This window comes from Panthera pardus, unplaced genomic scaffold (assembly GCF_024362965.1).
Source record: "Panthera pardus isolate Hobbes unplaced genomic scaffold, ASM2436296v1 HiC_scaffold_16, whole genome shotgun sequence".
Classification (NCBI taxonomy): Eukaryota; Metazoa; Chordata; class Mammalia; order Carnivora; family Felidae; genus Panthera; species Panthera pardus.
Window position 1 is genome coordinate 26,323,407 of NW_026526721.1, and position 23,249 is coordinate 26,346,655.

Here is a 23,249-nt window from a genome sequence, read left to right on the forward strand (position 1 = left end):
AGAAAACAATTATTTATATAACTGTGTATTGGGAAAATACCAGAAGGAAAGACACTTAAACATTTACAGAAATATCTGTGTGTGTTAGGTAAATTCCATTTTCTACTTCTAATTTACTTTTATTAACTAAAATCTTAAAAGAACATGTGGCTTTTGCAATATAAAAGTATAAAAAACAAGAAGTGAAAATTTGGAGATCTTTCATGTAAAGAAATATGGAAATTCAAATTTTTATTCAAGAATACCAGGGGATAATAGGTAATAAAGTATGAAGTATGCAGTGCTTATGCAGGCTGAATTTGACCCCCGGATTATGATCTTTTAAAAATGTTGTTTAATGGATTAGTGATTTTTTTTCTCAGTTGGCACTGATTTGGATAACACTCATCAAAATGTCCCAAAGCATGCAGTGGGAATACCTCCAAATGATAGAGTTTAGACTGTCACTATCCTGTGATGTGGAAAGGAATGTATGATCATTCTAGGGTCTAGATTTTTAAAATATGGACTATTTCCCCAAGAAGTAGAAGAAAAAAAGTGTAAAACACTTTTGGCTTATTGACATCAGTTGGATTTATAATATCTGGCTAGTTAGAAAACTCCCCTTTCGTGCATCAGCAGTTGGAAAGCAGGGGCTTTAATCTTGAATACACTGTATCAGAAGCCTTGACTGGGTCTGCATCCCTGAGGTTTGGGTGCCTGTGACTGACTGATGGCCAAGAGCTCTGCCAGGCTGTAGTAAAAGAGACCAGCAACTGCCTTAAAAAGTGTATGTTAAACAGCACATAAATTTAATTTTCAAACTGCTTTGTCAATAGTTAGGGGCTTCTTAAAGTTAATTCCCACATTTATTCCATAGAACCTACATTATTTGACTGCATCTAATACCTGAGGCACAGAGTAATTAAGTGGGATGTTTGGATTGGAATTGCAGGGCTTTGCAAATTATTTCTCCCCCTTAAATGCTAAAACAATGTAGTTTTCAATTAGTAAACTAAATAATAGTAAATTTCCAATAAATTAAAGGTAGGTATGATGCTATTCCACTAGACAGGAGGAAAGGGTAGAATAGAGACACTAACTTAATATTACAGTTTATGCTTTTGGGGGGGGGGTCCTTTTAGTGTAAGGGGCAGATGGCCTGCAATGTACAGTGTTTTCTGGGCCATCAATATGTTATATTTCATTCCCAGGATTCTAATATGAAGGTTAAGAGTCTCCATTTAAGAACAAAGGAGTATAAAATGCATAATTTAAAATGATCTATCAGTGGTGATCTCATGAAAAATAATTGCTAATATAAATAATTTTTTATTTAGAGAATTCTTCATATTTTATCTTTGGTTTCTTTTGTCTTAAAAAGTTCAGATTATTCTGTGAAGTGATGGGGGGAGAGTTTTGCTGTTTGCTGTTTTTCCCTTTAAGCCTCAGAATGATTTCTTCAAACAAAAGCTTATGTGAAAGTCTAGTTTATTACACGTAGCTGCAGTGGTGTAGGAAAGAGGTTTGGAGTCCTGTTCAACTGGCTTCCTTGACCCAGTGCTTTTTGTAGGCCCTGATGCAACTCCGGAGATCTCCGAGGCTCCAGGAAAAGCCAGTTTGAACCATTAAATTCAAGTATAAAGCAACACAGCTTTGCTCTCAGAAGCAAATCACCATATTATCCCTCCCACCATCAACACTTTAAAAGATAGCTCCCCTAAAACACTGCAAGCTTATAAACTGTGGTCAGCTTTCAGGAGTTTACAATTTCCACCAAGGAAATGTTTGAATTTCAACATTTCCATTAAAATGATTGAACTGTATCACATTTTCATAGGGAACATCTGTTGGAGTTAAATTTAACATGGTCTTACCTGTAATTAAGGCCACAAAAGATTTATTCAGACACTTGCACACAGGGTTCAGCATGCCACACACACCAGCCTCTTATTTTAATGCGAGAGGATAATCTGTAGCTTGGTAATATGGAGTCAGAGGTTACAGAGTCCAGGTAACATGAGGAATAGAAGACATAATTTTTTTATGTATGGAAAGAGGCAGATTACCTAAAGTTTTAAGGCAGAACAAAGAAAGCTTTGAGACTTGCATAAATCACTTATTACAGGAATCACTGAAAGTTTAGAATTAAGCCATGTTCAGGAGAAGACAGCAGAAATGTGTTTGAATTCCTTCAAGGTTTTGATCTTCATGCAGCCCAATTCTGGATCAATTATTTTGTGCTCAAACCAGCAGCTCATAGGTGTGTAGGGCCATACATAATTTGTGGGGTCCAGTGCAAAATGAAAATGTGAGGCCCCGTGTTCAAAAAGCAGAAAAAAAAGTCCTGCTAAAGGCACTAACATATAGTTTTTTCTTTCTTTCATGGTTTCTCTCTGACTTACCATGATGAGTTTTATCTGCTATTTAATGTCATTCTAAGTAAAGAGAAATTAAAATTTTAAATCATTGGTATGAATTTTACTATTCATCTTTATCTTGTGAAATACCACTTTTGTTGCAAATTTAAGAGCACTTAACTCTTAAGGAGAATCATCAAAATTATACAATTCATATTTTGTATCACATACATGCATGCATGTTTTATTCCTACCAGAACAGTGGAAACCCTACCCAAACTAGCTCAACTATTTCTTTATCATTTTTTAAAAATATTTTTATTTATTTTTGAGAAAGAGAGAGAGAGAGAGAGAGAGAGAGAGAGAGAGACCATGAGTGGGGGAGGGGCAGAGAGCTAGAGGAAGACACAGAATCTGAAGCAAGCTCCAGGCTCTGAGCTGCCAGCCTAGAGCCTGATGTGGGGCTTGAACTTGTGAACTGTGAGATCATAACCTGAGCCAAAGTTGGATGCTTAACCGACTGAGCCACCCAGGCGCCCTCTTTATCACCTTTTAATATGCCACACATTCTACCAATACCCTCTCCCTTCACTTACTGATAAGAAAGGATTGAAAGGAAATGTCCTATGGATTTGACCATCTTCCCCTTCTATAAAATCACTGTCAGCTTAAGTGGTTGGTTAACACAGGGAAGCAATAGGAGGAAAGAATATTATGGGGTTCCTTTGCTATTTCTGTGTCTGAGAACACTATTGCCTTCTTCGTATGAAATATGTTCTAGTTTGAAGGGATAGCATGGCTTCCTGGAACTTGACATTTCCACTTAGTCGTAAAGGTAACACACTCTTTTGGATTCTCACTGAATCTTAACCGATCTCCCACACACCTCGGGTCTACCAGAATTCTCTGCTCAGGGGTATTGTGAACACTATTTACAAATGACAAAGGGGCCTAAGTAATAATTACCTGGGTAGTTGTTGTTACTATTACTAGTTATTATTGTTATTGTTTGGTGATTGGCTTAGTCTGTTTGGGCTGCTATAACAAAATGCCATAGACTGGGTGGGTTATAAACAGCAAACATTAAACAAATTTTTTTTTGGAATTAGGTAATCTCTATGCCCAGTGTGGGGTTTGAACTCATGACCTCAAGATCAAGAGTTGCGTGCTCTACCAACTGAGCCAGCCAGGAACCTCAAAGTAGCAAACATTTATTTCTTCTAATTTTGGAGGCTTGGAAGTCCAAGATCATGGTGCTGGCAGATTCAGTGTCTGGTGATAGTTTACTTCCTGGCTTCTAGATGGCCATCTTTTCACTGTGTACTCATGTGGTGGAAGGGGCAAAGGAGCTTTCTCTGTCCTCTTTTATAAGGGCACCAATTCTGTCCTTGAGGTCTCTACCCTCATGACCTGATCATCTCCCAAAGGCCCCACCTCCCAATACTATCACCTTGGATGTTAGGATTTCAACTTCCAAAGTGAGTTTTTGGGGGACATGAACATTCAGACCATAGAGTGATAGAATTTCCCCACTTTGGATTGGCTATGTCTTCAAATACTTTTCATCATGGACCTGTCCATGCCTTCTGTTTCTTTTCTGCTCAGCACTGTCTATTTTGTTACCATGTCCAGTGGTTTTCATCCTAGCTGATTTTTTTGGTCAAAGAAGAAAGCAGAATCAATGGGAAGTGCTAGATGCAGCTTGTCTAGAAATATTTCCCCTCCTTCTCCTCCCTCTCGTAGATTTCTTTTCGTCCTGCTACTTAGCATATTTAGGTTTTTCCATCCTGTTTAGAGTTTTTCCATCACCTAGAGGACTATTAGTTGTGATTAAGCTTTTTGTTTTCTCAAGATTTTAGATTTTAATATTCTTTGGATTAACCTCTTAGAGTAGGCTGTATAATAGTCCTCTCAAAGATGCCCATGTTCTGATTCCTAGAACCCGTGAATGTGTTACTTTACAGGGTAAAAAAAGGACTTTGTAACACTCAAAGTAAGAATCTTGACAATGGAGAGATTATCCTGGGATTATCTGAGTGGGACCACTCTAACCACACAGATCCTTATAAAAGGGAGGCAGCAGGATCAGAGAGAGAAAGTGAGAGAAGAAAAGATGGAAACAAGTCAGAGAAGAGGGAAAATACTTCACTGCTGACTTTGAAAGTGAAGGAAGGAGACCTGCACCAAAGAGTATAGTTGCCTCTAGAAGCTTGAAAGGATGAGGTAAATTCTGTCCTAGAGTCTCCAGGAGGAAATAGCCCTGATGATACCTTGATTTTAGATAATGAAACTGATATTGGACTTCTGACCTCTAGAACTGTAAGATAAATTTGTGTTTGTGGTTTTTTTTAAGCCACTGAATTTGTGGTGAGATGTTGGAGCAGTAATAGGAAGCTAAAACACCTCTTTTGATGATTTGGTAATTAAAAGATTTCCCCTCAGTGATGGATTATTTTTACTTAATAAATCCTAGTGTTATGATACTAACAGGAGAATTTTGATCTTAGTATATAGGCTGAGTATCTCTAGAAGGGTCTGAAGATTCTTTGTTACTATCTTCGTCTAATGGAATTATATGAAATAAGATCAATTTCACTAAATCCTTCAAAAAATTGCAAAACACAGTTGATGAAAGTGTGGAATTCGTTTTAGTCTGTTACCCAATGTTAACATATTTGATTATAAACTATGACCAAGAAGATGTGTATGATACAAAGAGAAATACTTGTCCTCATGTAGTTTATAATCTACTAGTAAAATAGAACAGTACACAAACAACTGCAGTACAAGTCAAAATATAAATGTCATGAGAGAGATACAATATGATATTGGATCTTAATGCAGGAAAATAATGTATTCTGGGTGACAGAATGGGAATGTTACCAGATTGGATATCATGATATAGTTGTTACTTGCATTGACATTTTAGGTAGTGAATAGGGATTTGTTAGGTGGAGTTGGAGGAAATAGTGAGAGAAAAGTGTGTTTCAGGTGAGATGAGTGATGTGAACTGAAAGGTGGAAGTAAAATAAAATAAGTATTACTTTAGGAACAGAGTAAAAATAGTCTCTTCCAGAGTAGAAATAGATGGGCCTTTCTGGAATGTGGTATGTATAAAAGGACCTAACAGGAGCTAGTGTGGAAAGGTGAAGAGTAGTGAGTTCAGAAAACACTGAACACTGTTTTTAGAAGTTTTGGACTTGGGTTCTACAGGCAAAGCAGTTTGATGAGTTTGCAGAGCCAAAGGGAAACATAGGTAGAGATTTTTCAGTGGGGGTTAAACATGTGTACCTGAAGAGTAGGATACAAGAGAGACTTAGAGTCAAAAACCTAACATTTGTTTCTGATTATAGAATAATCAAACTTGGATAAACCTTTTCTTGGTTTGCTCATTTGTAAAGCTATTGTTCTGAAATGGATTTGTGGATGAGATTACTTATAGGTTTTATAATCTCTGACTCTTTGATACTGGGATTAATTTTGGGGTCATGCAGAGATGCCATAGTTTAAATTGTGGGGATAATTGAGACTGTAAAGGAGTTGATGTAGAAATGAAAGGGAAAGTCTCAAAGGATAGAACATCCTGGAATATATAGATATATGGGAAGTATAGGAAATGGAATGGGAGAAGGTTACAAATGAGATGTCAGGGAAGCAAGAGAAGAGTTTGGGGTCAAGGAAGCCATTAGAGAGAAGGATGCCAAAAAAGGGCAAAGATAAGGAAGTTTTAGCTAAATTTTGGAGTTGAAATAAAGGTGAATTTTAAATAACTAATAATAATAATAATAATAATAATAATAATAATAATAAAAAGAACTGAGGAAAGATTTCATATGGGGCAGGATTTTCCAAAGAGATGGAAGAAATAAAACCAAGGATGCTGTGGTGAAGTTAGATATAGAAAGAAGGAGGTACTCTTCCTCTTTACAGAAGAGGAGAAAGAGACAAGGTAAGAATTGAGAGACACCTTCAGGAGGAACCTGGGAAAGTGAAGAATTTCAGGGTGAACAACTTCCATATTCTCAACAATGCTGACTGAGGTGATTGAATACACTGAGGGTGAAAAGAGTTGTTGAATGGTAGAGGCTTTGAAGGAAGAGGGAAACTGAGCCATCAGTGCTGTAAGTCCAAGGAGTTAATAAAATTAAAACTAATTTTAATTAATTAAAACTAAAGTAGTATAATTAACTAACAAATAATGACAATTTCGAAAGTGGTTTGCAAAGAAGAATAATGAGGAAAAATGTGTTTGATTAAATATTAAAACATGTTCTAAGGTTGCAGTGATTAAAACATTATGGGTTTGCAACAAAACCAAGCTGAGTGATATGTGGATTAAAATATGTAGTCCAGAAATAGAGTTGAGTAGATATAACTAGTTAGCTTATGATAAGGAAGATATTAAGAATCAGCAGGAGGAGGGATGGATTTTTCAATGTGTAATGTTGAATCAGTCTTATCAAATAGTTAACATTTTACATTTGTTAAAAACCAAGCTAACTTTGTAAAAACAATGAAGTCTAATTTTTCCTTCCTTTACATGCCCCAAGTTATAAACGACCCAGGATTAAAGTGTGAAAACAAAATTATAAAAATGAAGGAAACAAAAATGAATATTTGAATAACTCTTGAGTGTAGGTGGTTATAAGCATGAAAACATATTCAAATTTTAATGGAAAGATTGATAGATTTGATTCTCTACAAAATATTTTTTAAAAGGTGGAGAGTGAGAATCATAAATACAGAAAAAAAAAATCTCGTGGTTTCCAGAAGGGAGGAGAGTGGGGGTATTGGCAGAATGGGTAAAGAGATTAAGAGGTAGAATCTTCCAATAATAAATAAGTCACGGGGATGAAAAGTAAATATAGTCAATAATATTGTAATAATGTTGTATGGTGAAAGGTGGTAACAGCACTTACCACGGTGAGCACAATTTTATGTATAGAATTGTCGAATCACTATATTGTAACCCTGAAACTAGCGTAACACTGTATGTCGACTGTATTTCAGTAAAACAAGGAAAAAAGTGGAGGGTGAGAGAGATGGAAGAACTTTAACCAAAATGTTAATAATTCTCTCTGGATAGTGGGATTTGGGGTCATTTTTACTCACATTTGTATACTTTTCTGTATTTTCTCCAGAACAGGAATTCTTATTTGTAAACTAATGTTTAATCTTGGCAAAAGATAAATTAAAACTGTTCACTATTTGGAGGTGTTTGGAATGCAAGAACTTGAGGCGAAATGAGTCATTATTTGGTACTGCTTTGGCAGTCTAATCTGTTGAAGTGGGAAAGTAAGCTGTGAAATATTCTGAATATTAGGGGCTGAATAAAGTTGGTAGGTGATATATGGGCTTTTAAGATGTTGGTGAGAAACTGGTTACAGGGGCAGAATAGGAGAGAAAGCAGTGAGAGAGACAGAGTGACTAGGAGCCCAGAGAGTGGAGTCAATGGAGCCTGTGAGGGCAAAGGACAGGAGATTCATTGGAATGGACCTGATGGCCGGATAGGGAGATTCTGAATTGTAGATTTCAGAAATGAAAAAATTCAGAGTGATGGTCAGGTACAAGGAATAAATGTGTTTTTTTTTCTTAAATTTTTAAGTTTTTATTTATTTTTGAGAGAGAGAGAGACAGACAGAGTGTGAGTGGGAGAGGGGCAGAGAGCAAGGGAGACACAGAATCAGAAGCAGGCTCCAGGCTCTGAGCTGTCGGCACAGAGTTGGACATGGGCTCAGACTCACTAACAGCAAGATAATGACCTGAGCCAAAGTCCAACGCTTAATCAACTGAGCCACCCAGGTGCCCCAGGAATAAATGTTTCTTGTAAGGAGTTGACGTAGCTTGGAAATGAATTTCATTTGAGTTGCATAGGGTAAGCTATTGTCACCCAATGTTTTCATAGAAAGGAAGGATTTGCTGAAGAAAAAACTAAGTTTGCTCCTAAAAGCATAAAGAATTGGAACACCATGTTTTTTAGATTATTTGTTTATATCAATGATGTAATTATTTTAAAAAGGCAATGGCATTAATACAATATAAGCCATTGCACAAACTCTGTATGTACATAATTTGTGCATTTTGTAAACAGTCTGATTTTTTTCATCCTTTAATTTTGCATCTTCTCCACATTTCCTATTTCTTAAACTGCATTTAACATTCCTTCTGGACTCCTTTAGCAATACTGTTTTATTTGCAGAAACATCTATGCAGTTTATAAAAATAAATTAAGGGAGTGCCTGGGTGGCTCAGTTGGTTAAGCGTCCGACTTTGGCTCAGGTCATGATCTCACGGTTTGTGGGTTTGAGACCCGCGTCAGGCTCTGTGCTGACAGCTCAGAGCCTGGAGCCTGCTTCGGATTCTGTGTCTCCCTCTCTGTCTGCCCACCCCTCCCTGCTCATGCTCTGTCTCTCTCTGTCTCTCAATAATAAATAATTGTTAAAAATTTTTTTATAAAAATAAATTAAGTTATGCAATCTTCACACATGTCCGATGTATTTTAAATTGATTAATTTTAATATGATCAGCACTATCCCTATATTTGGTGACCTCTATGATTTATATTCATTGAAATAGAGTTGTATGATTTAATAAAGGATCCACTGAAAGGAATCTGAATTGAATGATTGAATTTGTTTACACATCTACAGTAGAGAAGAGTGTAAATGTATCTTGCAAAAATTAACAACCTTTCTCTGTTGATGGTTCATCATTCCTGCCAACCCCTCATAAAACTCAACTTTTATATTGTAGGGATCTTTATCTTCTGAAGTCAGCTTTCATCACATTTTATATGATTGCCTATTTACTACCCACTTTCAAATATTATTCTCTGTTAAAGGTGAAAAGTCTATCTTATTATCTTTTATGCACATAATGAAATTGAAGCTCGGTGAAGTTCACTGATTAGAACAAGGATACACAAAAAATGATAGTTATGTGCCTAGAGTTAAAAGTGTAACATAGGTTCATTGCACAGAACCACATTTTGAAAATGCTTCACACATAAATGTAAATATAGTTTTTCCTAATTTCTGTTGAGTCAAGATGCTTAATGAAAGGTCAAATGAAGAATAAGCCACAGATCTCTAAAGGCAAATAATTTTATTGACATAATTTCTTTAGTTTGATGAGGAGTATATTCTAATTCTTAATATCAGTTTTTACTTGGAATTTTTCTGTCTTTTAAATTTAATGATAATCAAGACTTAGCATATTCTGCAAAAAACTTGAAACATTTAATTGAAGCAATATAGGCAGTGTTCTAAATTTTCTATTCAAAGCTTTCTATTACAATTTTAAAATAAGCTTGAATCAAAGAAGATTTCTATAGTTACAGAAGTTTTTCATACTTAAGACTCTTTAAATGCCACTGTTGGGGAGTAAGTATACCTGTCTCTTTCAAGATCCTTCTAGCCAGACTAAGAGTAAAATTGACATGAAGAAAATCAAATTTAATTTCACACACATGGGGAATCCACACAGGCATGGAATTTCCAAAGACAGTAGGACAAAATGAGGTACATATGTCATTCTGAACTAAGAAAGAGCAGGGCAAAGATCTGGGACTTCAAAAGGATGGAATGCAGTTTATAGGAAGATGAAAAACAGTAAATGTTTAGTAAACAAATGTTTGCTGGGACACTCAGAAACAATGGGGCAAAGAGAGGATTTTGATCAAATAGGCCCTGCATAGGTTCCTCCCTTTCTACTATACCTAGTCTATAGTATAGTGTAATTATCTGTGGTGATAGCTGTCTCCCTGGAGCAGGTCTTCTATTTAAATTTTTTTGGGGGGCACCTGGGTGGCTCAGTTGGTTAAGTGTCCACCTCTTAATATCAGCTCAGGTCATGGTCTCATGATTTGTGAGATCTAGCCCTGCTATGTCTCTGTGCTGACAGTGCAGAGCCTGCTTGGGATTCTCTCTCCCCTCTCTCTCAAAATAAATAAATAAACATTAAAAAATAAACTTTTTTAGGCAGTTGTCAGGGAGGTAAAGAGCTTTCCCTAAATCTTCTGGGTTTTGATTGCTGTTTGTTTATTTATTTATTCATTCATTCATTCATTTATTTATGAGCGCATGAAAGCATGAATGCGGGAGGGTCAGAGGAAGAGGGAGAGAGAATTTCAAGCAGGCTCTAGGCCCAGCACAGAGCCTGTCAAGGGCTTGATCCCATGACCTTGAGATCATGACCTGAGCTGAAATCAAGAGTTGGATGCTCAACTGAATGAGCCACCCAGGTGCCCTTTGATTGCTTTTAAGTCAAAATAATCTTCATGCCAAAGTGGTCAATCTGGGGGAGACTGCCCTTAGCCCCTACACTGCATGTAGGTTTCATAGTGTTGTTCCTTCTTACTTTTGCTTGCTAATTATTTTCAAATTGTAAATCTGAATTGCTAAGACACTGTAACAGGACTGTAGTGATGTTCACTGTTTTGGGCTGCATTTTGTCCTCCCCCAATTCATATGTTGAAGTCTCAACTCCCAGTACCTCTGAATATAACTACATTTGGATGTAGGACCTTTCAAGAGGTACTTAAAGTTAAGTGAGGTCAGATGCGTAGGCCCTAATCTATGTGACTGTATTTGGAGATTGGGCCTTTAAAAAGAAGTGATTAAGTTAAAATGAAGCCAGTAGGGTGAGACCATTATCCAATATGACTGGTGTTATATAAGAAGAGAAAGAGACAGTAGTTATGCATACACACAGAGAAAAGATCATGTGAAGGCATCAGGAGAAGGAGAGAGGCTTCAGGAGAAACCAGATCTGCTGACACCTTAATATTGGACTTCCACAAGTCCAGTATCAAAACTATGAGAAGTAAATTTATGGTTGTTTAAGCCACCTGATGTGTGAAATTTTGTTATGGCAGTGCTAGCTGACTAATATATCCACTAGTAGATGACTTTCCCCCAGATCATTCTGTAAGATTGAAGCTTCAGGTTCTGTAAATGAATGAGGGCTTCACTGTGTCACTGCTCTGAAGCAAATGGAAATTTGAATTTGCTGGACCCTTTGTGGATGGAGGGCCTGTGTTAATTGTTCTGGAGGATTTAATTGTTGGTGCAAGAATCTCCAGAATTCCTTCTGCCCAGGTGATTGTGGAAACATGAGGTAGGATTTCTCCCTAACTCACCTTGGTTTGTATAAAGTTTGATTCTGTGAAGTCACTGAGATCAGGAAGGATGGGGGTCACTGTTTGTTACCACACATTTATCCTTTACTTTATCCATTCTGATACAGCTCTGTGTTCTATTTGTTACACAAATGAGTGATAGCTAACTAATATTTTCCTGCAGTTAAAGAAGACATCCAAAAAAAAATCAAGTATCAGCTTGTGGATACATGACCAGCAAAAACATTCCAATACCTTTGTTTATGCAAATTATTGTATCCACAGATAATTTGATCATTCCTATTCATCTCTGTGGAACAAGGTTAAAAATACTTTATCCATATCAGGGGAAGAATATTTGGGAGATTAAAGGCCTAGAGCTGGCAAATGTGATACTTCACTGTTTATAGAACAGTATTGGCAAGATTCCTAAACATCACCATTTATAAAATCATAAAAACCCCCTATTCAACAGGAAACACAGCCAAAGTTCCTTTGCACAGTTTTGCTGCTGTAATTGAAACCACTTAGGGCTGTTTATTGTTCTAAGACCAGAAACAATAAAGATAGCATAAACAAGAAACTGACCCAGTGTGATGCTATCGGATGAATCAAAGAAAAACAACGAAGTTTTTACATACACAGTTGAGCTCACTCTCTTCCTTACTGTGATTAACATGCCAGCACGATGCTTTATATTATCTTTTTTGAAATTGGGGATGAGGGAAAGGGCAAGCCTGCGGTGGTTATAAAGATAGCTCTGTCTCAGTATGTTTCTCCTCTCTTCTTTTTAATTTATACACTGTAACATAAATCTGACGAGGGAGAAAATAAAGCTAATATTTCAGCGCAGCCAGTCATTCTGTACTTCATAAAGAAAAGACAGAACGTTTATCTCTTTATTTAGAAAGTTTGGTTAAGGAGTTGAATGGGCCCTACATAAAGAAATATATATTAAGAAATACAACAAAGACCCAAAGTTAAAGTGAACAGATTCCCAAATGTTCAAACTCCTAGCAAACTGGAACAGAGCTCATAAATTGAGAAGGCAATGGAGGCCAACTGCGTGGTTTTTAGCCTTCCAAAGAAGACACGGGGCCATTACTTCTGCTTTGTTTTCAGCGCTTGTGTTGGTAAAATTTCAAATTCAATTCTGTTGATTTGTGTGACTAGGACTCAGGTAAGAGAAAAAGGAAGGCAGAAGGAGAAAGTGGTTTTAGGGTGACCTCCTCTAAATGGTTACAGAAGGTACCCATCTAGATAGCCAGATGCCACTAAATGTATTACTTGGATAAAGCCATCAGCTGAATTCGTCAAGAGGCAACATTAGATATGGTCACCTGTAGTTAGATTCAGGAGAGAGGAGACTAGAGGTTCTACCAGCTGCGACTTCAGATGGGGAAGTAGCCAGCTGTCTAGGACCCTGACCAGAGCAGCATCCAGTGCCAGACAAGAGCAAAGACCCGAAAGGGAAGTCGGGGTGGGGGGGGCAATGAGTGGGCCTTTCCTCCATCTGGACATACTGTTTCTTTGTTTTGTTTTTGTTTTATGTTTTTAGAGTAAGGTTGGGGAAATTACTGCAGGTCTAGAATTTATAGTCTGGGTTTATTTGAAAGAGAATGTTTCATAATGGAAGGGAGTATGGTGATTATTTGCACTATTATTGTTACTCGTACTATTTCCTGTGATACCAGGGGAAGGTCAGCTCATGGATGATAACATTCAGACCCGTTTTGTAAATCAGAGAAGCAACAGACTTTTGCACAAGTAGAAGTGTATTGTGTACATTATTGTTCCTTCTACAAATGCGTGTTAATATTTGCTATGACTAAGATACTAGGCTAGTCATATTATTCATTAGTCATGTTAACTAAGAGATTTTTATGGTTAACTTTTTCAGTACACCATTAGGTGTAGGTTGCTCTTTTTACTGTTGTATTATAAGTACGTATGTTTACTTAGGTTTAATTTAAGATGAAAAGTATAATTTGCTATCTCTGTTAGGGAATATGTTCTATCTTTAGTGGTTTATCAGCGTAATGTGTTTTCAATTCTTGTTTTATCTCCATTACTATATAGTCCATGGCAGAATATCTGTTTGACATCCCTCTCCCCTTAAATATATTGCGCCTATTTTAATGTCAGCAATGTCATAGGTACCCCATAAATATTTGGTGAGTGAATGAGTGAATATATAATTGTTTATGTGAAGAAAGGCTGCAAATACTGTATAACCCAGAACATACTCTACAATTCAGAGTAATCTTTAAAAAAAAAATAGGTTTTGATGACATATTGATAAATGTTAATTGTAGAAAATTAAAAAGTACAAGTGTCCACTTTCAGACAAGCAAAATATATATAAGTGTCCAATTTGTGTTGTCACCAACACACTTAATCATATTTTCACTTAGTCTTTTTATAGTGGTAAGAGACGTATACAATATTAGGTGATAATAGCTAAGACATAACTGTCCCTGGGAATACTTGTAAAAGGCAATTTTTGGAGTCACAGTATCTCCAGGAGCCCATGAAATGATAGTGGGACAAAGGCTGTTGGATTCATATTTTGAGATGGGATTAAATAGTTACGAGAAGATAGAATATATACTGAATTGTATTGTTGCTGCATTTAAATATACTCTCTCCCAACTGATTTAACTTTTGTTTTCCACAAATATGCTCATATTGCAAATAAAGGAAATAAAAGTTCAAGTTTAGTCTAAAAGACCAGCTGTTACTAAGAGACACTGTGGTATAGTGGTTCTCTAGAACCAGAAGGCCTGAATTCCAAGCCTAGTTCTGCTACTTACTAGATGAATAATCTTAGGCAAATTACTTAACCTTTCCATGCTCACCAGCAAAATTGCTAAAATGCTAGACTTGGCCTCATTGAGCTGTTGTGAGGATTAAATGGGTTAATAAATGTTAAGAGTTCAGAATAGTTAACTAATATTAGGACATCTAATCACTTCAGATTTGGAAACAGTCTTGGAGGAGAAGGATTCAGAGAAGAGCAATTGAAATAATTTACAAAATAAAAGAATCTTAAAAGGGAAAATAAAGGGTATAAAATATGCATCGCCTGGTGAAAGGACAAAGAGGGGAGGGAACATAATAACCACCTACTCATCTTTGAAAGATTCCAGTAGCAGAGAGGATTATTTAACATGGTACAAAGGAATAAAACTATAATGAATAAGTCTAAGTCTAGAAAGAAAAACATTTTGACTACACATCAGGAAAGTGAAAAAAGAGGTACTTCTTCCAAATGAGAACAATGTAATTGTGGGCAGCCTCCCAAGAAAGGTGAGTGAAGCCTTGCTGGTGAAAGCATTTTGATACTCCAGTGTGTGAGATAATGTAAAAGGTCACTGTCCTGTTCAGTTTGGAAGAGGAACTTGGGCAGCTTTCAACATGCCAAATGTAAACCTTGTCTTCTTTCTTTCTGCTATGGCAGAGAGAAACTAGTTCATCAGTTGGAATATCAGACCTCTGTGCTCTTTATTATATCTGCAGGACCCAAACATTTAGTTCATGGCAGGAATAGACATGGTTAAATAAAGTAAAAAATGAAAATGAAAATGCACTTCCTTCCTAGACAAATACTGTAGTAACTCCAATCCCATAGGCTACAGGAGAGCAGATCACCATCCTTTGGTCCTGAGTGTTGCTGTGGGTCTCGTACCTCTAGGCCAGCTCGGCATCCTGTCCTGCCTTCACACAGATAGCACATGTGTTGGCCTGCCTTTGTCTGGCCTGTCGAAGTTTGTGTTTAACATGTATAATGAGAGAGACCAAGCTTTATTCTTGGATACTTGCTGTTCTTTTATATTGTTAGAAAATGTGAAGCTAAATTTCCATGTCATGTAAGAAAATTCAATAAACAAAACCAGAGATCCAAGTCAATATATATGGTTTCTAGAAAATGAGAACAATGGGAAACTTGTTTCCAGTATACAATATATCAAGTGAAAAAGCAAAATAAAAAGCAAAGAGCAGACCAGAACTGAAAATGAAATACAACATATATTACCTGCTATAATAATATTTTTAGGTAATTTGATTACTTCTTTGGAAGTATCCATAAGGATTTGCTTCTAATACTCAGATAGAAAAATATTTTAGATTTGTTTGCTTTTCTTCCTAGAGTTGACCATGTATAGATTCTAACAAAAGCAATGTAGTAAGCCACTAGTGAGGTTGGAACTTTGAAAAGAAAAACCTGGATGGCAATAGTTAATCTTCAGATGTTTTGGTTTAGTGCAGTTCAATAATAATATCTTACATGTTTATAGCATTTTTATATTTTCAAGTGAATTCATGAATTTTTTTTTTCATTTGATCATTTCATCATTTTTATTTATAATTTGGAGAGTTCAATTATGGTTTGGGAGGGAAGTCCAGTCCATGGGTAAGAAATACATAGATTTTGTTTCTACATGAATATATTATACAGAGATTTCTGTGCTTAAAAAATTAGAAAAAATTCCAGGGAAGAATATTAGTAATTGTATTTATTTTAATGCTTGTATTCCCAAAGCTAATTCAGTAAGTGATTTTAACCATTTGAAAGTGAAGGCCAAGAAAAGCTATTTTAAATTTATAAATCTTGACTTCACACTATAAGTCAGAGTTCTCAAATATTTATATGTGCTAAAATCTGATCAGAGCCAGAGCATTAATTATACATAATGATTAATAAAAACAATTCAATATCTTCAAAAAATAAAATTACTTCTGTTGAAATTGATTTTAGTTATATCATGGTTTTTTGCGTGAAAACAAAAATGAAACTCAATCCAAAATAACTAATCTAGTCCAGGTGAAATTGTACTTGATAAATAAAAATAAACTACTACTGTGCTATTGATAATATTTAATATTAATTCACCCAAATAATTGTTTAAGCAGAATAATGTACATTTAAAATTTATCTTTTATTTTTTAAATATAATTTATTGTCAAATTGGCTTCCATACACCAAACACCCAGTGCTTATCCCAAATGCCCTCCTCAATGCCCATCACCCGCTTTCCCCTCTTCCCCAACCCCCATCAACCCTCCGTTTGTTCTCCGTACTCAAGAGTCTCCTGTGTTTGCCTCCTTCCTTCTCTGTAACTTTCCCCCTCCCCTCCCCCATGATCTTCTGTTAAGTTTCTCAAGATCCACATATGAGTGAAAAAACATATGGTATCTATTTTTCTGTAACTTATTTCACTTAGCATAGTACCCTCCAGTTCCATCCACATTGCTGCAAATTGCCAGATTTCATTCTTTCTCGTTGCCAGGTAGTATTCCATTCTATATATAAACCACATCTTCTTTATCTAATCATCAGTTGATGGACATTTAGGCTCTTTCCATAATTTGGCTTTGTTGAAAGTGCTGCTGTAAATATTGGGGTACATGTACCCTTCTGCATCAGCACTCCTGTATCCCTTGGGTAAATTCCTAGCAGTGCTATTGCAGGGTCATAGGGTAGTTCCATTTTTAATTTTTTTTTTTTTAAATTTTTTTTTTTCAACGTTTTTTTATTTATTTTTGGGACAGAAAGAGACAGAGCATGAACCGGGGAGGGGCAGAGAGAGAGGGAGACACAGAATCGGAAACAGGCTCCAGGCTCCGAGCCATCAGCCCAGAGCCTGATGCGGGGCTCGAACTCACGGACCGCGAGATCGTGACCTGGCTGAAGTCGGAGGCTTAACCGACTGCGCCACCCAGGCGCCCCTTTAAATTTTTTTTAACGTTTATTTATTTTTGAGACAGAGAGAGACAGAGCATGAACGGGGGAGGGTCACAGAGAGAGGGAGACACAGAATCTGAAACAGGCTCCAGGCTCTGAGCTGTCAGCACAGAGCCCGACGCGGGGCTCGAACCCACGGACCATGAGATCATGACCTGAGCCGAAGTCGGACGCTTAACCGACCGAGCCACCCAGGCGCCCCCTTTTTTAATTTTTTGAGGAAGTTCCACACTGTTTTCCAGAGTGGCTGCACCAGTTTGCATTCCCACCAACAGTACAAGAGGGTTGACCTCAGCCACAGCAATTACTTATTTGACACATCCCCAAAGGCAAGGGAATTAAAAGCAAAAATGAACTATTGGGACCTCATCAAGAAAAAAAACTTCTGCACTGCAAAGGAAACAATCAACAAAACTAAAAGGCAACCGACAGAATGGGAAACAGTATTTGCAAATGACATACCGGATAAAGGGCTAGTATCCAAAATCTATAAACTCACCAAACTCCACACCCCAAAAGCAAATAATCCAGTGAAGAAATGGGCAGAAGACATGAATAGACACTTTTCCAAAGAAGACATCCAGATGGCCAACAGACACATGAAAACGATGCTCAATGTCACTCATCATCAGGGAAATACAAATCAAAGCCACACTAAAATTTATTTTTTTAATGTTTATGTGTTTTTTTTGAGAGATAAAGAGAGACAGAGCATGAGTGGGGGAGGGGTAGAGAGAGAGGGAGACACAGAATCTGAAGCAGACTCCACGCTCTGAGCTGTTAGGACAGCACAGAGCCCAACCGGCGCTTGAACTCATGGATGGTGAAATCATGACCTGAGCCAAAGTTGGACGCTTAACCGACTGAGTCACCCAGGCGCCTCATATACATTTTAAATAGAATTAGAAGTTATTGCTAATTTTAGTTATTGCTAATTCTGGTCTTTGGGAAGACCACATTTGCTAGTTGGCCTTCCCGGCTATAGTTTTTCCATGTTTGGCTATAGTTACATTGCACATGGAAGATGCAAGATACTAAGAAGTGGTTCTATAGCATTCCAACCCTCTTCTTGCCTCTCATGCTGGAGTTAACCTCTTAAACAAAGGGATCCCTAGGCACTAAGATTTCCTGTTTGAACACAGAGGAGTGGCACTTCACTGAAATAGCTTATTCAAATAATGCCAAACCAGAATAGTTTTGTTCTTTTTTCTCAAGCACTTCAGTGTTATAATCCCTCCTATGACCAGCCACTTATAGTACAGGTATTGTCTCACTCTACAATAATTGAGGGCAGTGAAGGGCAGCCTACAGCAAGGAGAGATTTACTCCTGTGATCTGGCCTATGGTGGAGGTCAGAAAAGCTTTACAGGAAGGTGCATTTGGTCTAAGTCTTGACGGAAGAGGAGAACTTAGTTCTATAGGAGGACAAGGAGGCATAATGATGTCTAAATGGTATAAAGCACGGTGTTTGGGGCCTTGGGTTGCCAAATAAGTAATTTCATGAGCTTAGGTACAAGTGGTGGGTCCATATGGTGTGTAGGCTTATGCAGGCTTGTTAGGTCAGTGGGTCACAGCAGAGTAGTAGTCCGTTGGAATTCAGAATTTAACTTAAATGTGTGTGTGTGTGTGTGTGTGTGTGTGTGTGTGTGTGTATGTGTGTGTGTGTGTGTGTGATTTTAGTATGCAATAGGCGTTATACTGGGCACTGGGGACACAGAGAAGAATTAGAGAGCATTGCCCTTAAGAATCCTGTAGTCTACTAGGCACGAATTGCCTCCTGTACACATTAAGTCCCTCAGTGTGTCCTGACAGATTGGATGAGAGCATTCAGAGAAGAAAAGCAAAGGGAATTGGTACAAAATCATCCAACTTTGGAGAAATTGAATAGCAAGTATCTTATTCTGATGGCTGACCTGCAGCACCAACTTTTTTAATTTTTTTTTCAATATATGAAATTTATTGTCAAATTGGTTTCCATACAACACCCAGTGCTCATCCCAAAAGGTGCCCTCCTCAATACCCATCACCCACCCTCCTCTCCCTCCCACCCCCCATCAACCCTCAGTTTGTTCTGTTTTTAAGAGTCTCTTATGCTTTGGCTCTCTCCCACTCTAACCTCTTTTTTTTTTCCTTCCCCCCCCCCCCCCCCATGGGTTTCTGTTAAGTTTCTCAGGATCCACCTAAGAGTGAAAACATATGGTATCTGTCTTTCTCTGTCTGGCTTATTTCACTTAGCATCACACTCTCCAGTTCCATCCATGTTGCTACAAAGGGCCATATTTCATTCTTTCTCATTGCCATGTAGTATTCCATTGTGTATATAAACCACAATTTCTTATGCATTCATCAGTTGATGGACATTTAGGCTCTTTCCATAATTTGGCTATTGTTGACAGTGCTGCTATAAACATTGGGGTACAAGTGCCCCTATGCATCAGTACTCCTGTATCCCTTGGCTAAGTTCCTAACAGTGCTACTGCTGGGTCATAGGGTAGATCTATTTTTAATTTTCTGAGGAACCTCCACACTGTTTTCCAGAGTGGCTGCACCAATTCGCATTCCCGGCAACAGTGCAAGAGGGTTCCCGTTTCTCCACATCCTCTCCAGCATCTATAGTCTCCTGATTTGTTCATTTTGGCCACTCTGACTGGCGTGAGGTGATATCTGAGTGTGGTTTTGATTTGTATTTCCCTGATGAGGAGCGACATTGAGCATCTTTTCATGTGCAGCACCAACTTTTTATATGAAGAACAGTTCAGTAGATCTGAGGAACTAGTTTATGAAATAACAGTAAAGAGATTCCTTTAAGCTTGACTTGAGTCTCTGCGTTTTAATTTTTTTGTTTGTTTGTTTTTGTTTTTTTGTCTTGGAGTAGCTCCTGTCAGACCATTGTGGTTCTTGTCCAACACAATGTGATGGAAGGGTACTGTTACTGGGGTCAAGGCCCAAGGGCCTGATTCCTTTTCTGTTACTTTCTACATGTCTGCACATGGGTCATTGATTTCCATTTCCCCATTGGTAACAGCAACACCCCTATCTTCTCCTGCCTCAGACTTGTGAGGATAAAATAAGATGATTGATATAAAGAATTACATAAATTGCAAAACAAACAAACAAACAAAAAACCCCAAACCAAAAAATGCACACCAAACTATATACATATGACGAATTAGGGTACAGCTCAGACGTAGGGTATTTGCTTTAAAAAGTGGCAGTTAACCACAGTTATCACCTTCATTGTGGTGGATAGACATTTATAAACTGAGTCTAACAGTGACTTCTATGACTCCATCAGGTCATTGAGGAAATGGTCTGCACTATCTAAATACAAAAGTACCCAGATTATGAAGAAATACTATGTTTTAATAAGTTATCTTTCTTCAAGTATTTAGATAACATTTTGAGGGCCTCTGTTTTATTAACCTTCTCAGTGGATAAAGAATTGAGAATTACATTCCTGTGCTGGACGAGGAATTTCACTTTATCAACATCTGACATGACTTTAGAAAATGCTGATGATTCTAAAAGAATTTGTTGCTCAGTGTGTCTTCCATCACTGAAAGCATTAGAGACCCTTATCAAATAAGAATTGATTAAACTTACAGCTTCCCAGAAAGGCTATTAATGCAGATTAATGAGTTTCTGAGAGATTAGAGTTAGGGAGTTTTGATATTAAACATGTACCAAAATTAGTAGAATGCCATGTCAGGGAAGAACAAAGGAAAAATGACATTTAAAACACTCAATCTGATCATCTAGTCTTCATGTAGTATGCAGCTATAAGTATGCATACTTTAAACCGTGATGATGTTAAACTATCATTAATACTGTTTTAAAAACTAATTTTCTAATGAGTATAGATATATAATGTTACCCTTCAAGATGAGAAACTTTGGTTATCTTCTAAGTAAGCTGAACTCTATATATTGAAGATTGCTGCAATTTGCACTGAACTAAGAAACCAAAGCCTCCAAATAGTATCCTTCAATTTATTTCAACGTCTCTGCCTTTTATTGCATTTTTTTGGAAGAAGTTACCAACTACTCAAAGAGCGTAGGGTAAGATTCCCCAACTAATACTCCACTAAAAACTTTAGAGTCTGATGAACAAATTCCCCAAATACTGATGATTTTAAAACTTGGGTTATTTAAAATTTACTGGTAATTTTAAGAAAGAATCAATAATTCTTATTTATGAAGTAAGTATATCCATGAATATTAAATATCTTTTTATTAGGTTTTCTTTTAGGCCATTTTTAAGGAATGTTTAACATTTTCTCTTCAATTAGGTTTCTATAAATGTTTTATTAGATTAATTCCTGGATACTTTGCAGTTTGTTTTGTGTTGTAAATGGCATCTCATTTTTTATAATAGTTTCTCACTAGTTATTGTGGTAGTATTAGAGGTGGCTTTCTTTTTTTTTTCTTTTTATTTATTTATTTTTTTAAATATATGAAATTTATTGTCAGATTGGTTTCCATACAACACCCAGTGCTCATCCCAAAAGGTGCCCTCTAGAGGTGGCTTTCTTTACAGTCTTAGTATTGACATTTTGGGGTGGATAGTTCCTTGTTTGGGGTGGCTGTTCTGTGCATTGTGGGATGTTTAACAGCATCTCTGGCCTCTACCCACTAGATGCTAGTTGCACATTCTCTCCACACCCTGCAATTACGACAACAAAAATATCTCCATCTATGGTGAAATGTCTGCTGGCAGGCACAGTCCCCCATTTGAGAATGACTGGTGTGGAGGAATGCTTAATTTTTTTTGCATGTTAATCTTATATTTAACAAGCTTCATGAACAGTCTTAATAGTTCTAAGGGTTTGAGGATCCTCTTGCTTGTTATGTTTAAGAATTATTTACCAATAGCATGTATAAAAATATTTTTGTCTCTTCCTTTCCAATCCTAATTATTTTTTTCTCATACAGTGGGTTAAGCTAGGATTTTTTAAAAAATATTATTGCCTTAACTAGTTAGTACTGAACATCCTTGTCTAATTTCAGACTTTATAGGGAATTGCCTGAAGTTTTTCCATTGAGTATATTTGCTGCAGTGTATTATAATCTTGTTTTTCTCTTTTTTTTAATTTCTTTTTTAAAAATTTACATTCAAGTTAGCATATAGTGCAATAATGATTTCTTTTTTTCTCTTTTTTTAATTTTTTAAATGATAAACTTTATCAAAGCAGGGAGATGTCTGCTTTTAGTTTTCTAAAAGTTCTCCTCTTTTTCTCATAATCGTAAGTAGGCATTAAATATTCTTATATAATTTTTTTTGTATTTATTCAGAAGATGGCCTATTTTTCTCCTTTATTTCATTCTTGTGGTAGTAAATTACTTTGCGTGTATGAGATTAAATCATCCTTGCATTGTTGGAAAAATTTCTGCTTGACTATCAATTTATATATCTATATACCTGTATATAAAATTTTGTGGATTTGGATTAACTTTTATATTATGTCCTATTCCATACTTAGTTGAAGTGGCAAGATTATACCAACTTCAGAAATTAGATGGCAGATTTATTTTCCTATTTTCTTGAAAAAACATCATTGAATAGGTATTATCTGTCTTATCCATTTACTTTGCTTTTAAATGTTTATTGTCTTTTTTGCTTCATACTTATACTTCTCAGATATCTTTTATCATCCGTCCCTCTGGGTTGTCCTTGGCCTATTGGCCATATTCACTAGAAAAGCATATCTGGTTGTTGTGTGGGGAGGTGTATAACCAAGTTATAGTTTGTTCTTTTGCAGGTAATTTTTTGTTTTGTTTTGTTTTATTTTTTTAATTTAATTTTTTATTTTTTTAAATTTACATCCAAATTAGTTAGCATATAGTACAACAATGATTTCAGGAGTAGATTCCTTAGTTCCCCTTACCCATTTAGCCCATCTCCCCCTCCCACAACCCCTCCCATAACCCTCAGTTTGTTCCCATATTTAGGAGGCTCTTCTGTTTTGTCCCCCTCCCTGTTTTTATATTATTTTTGTTTCCCTTCCCTTATATTCATCTGTTTTGTCTCTTAAAGTCCTCATGTGAGT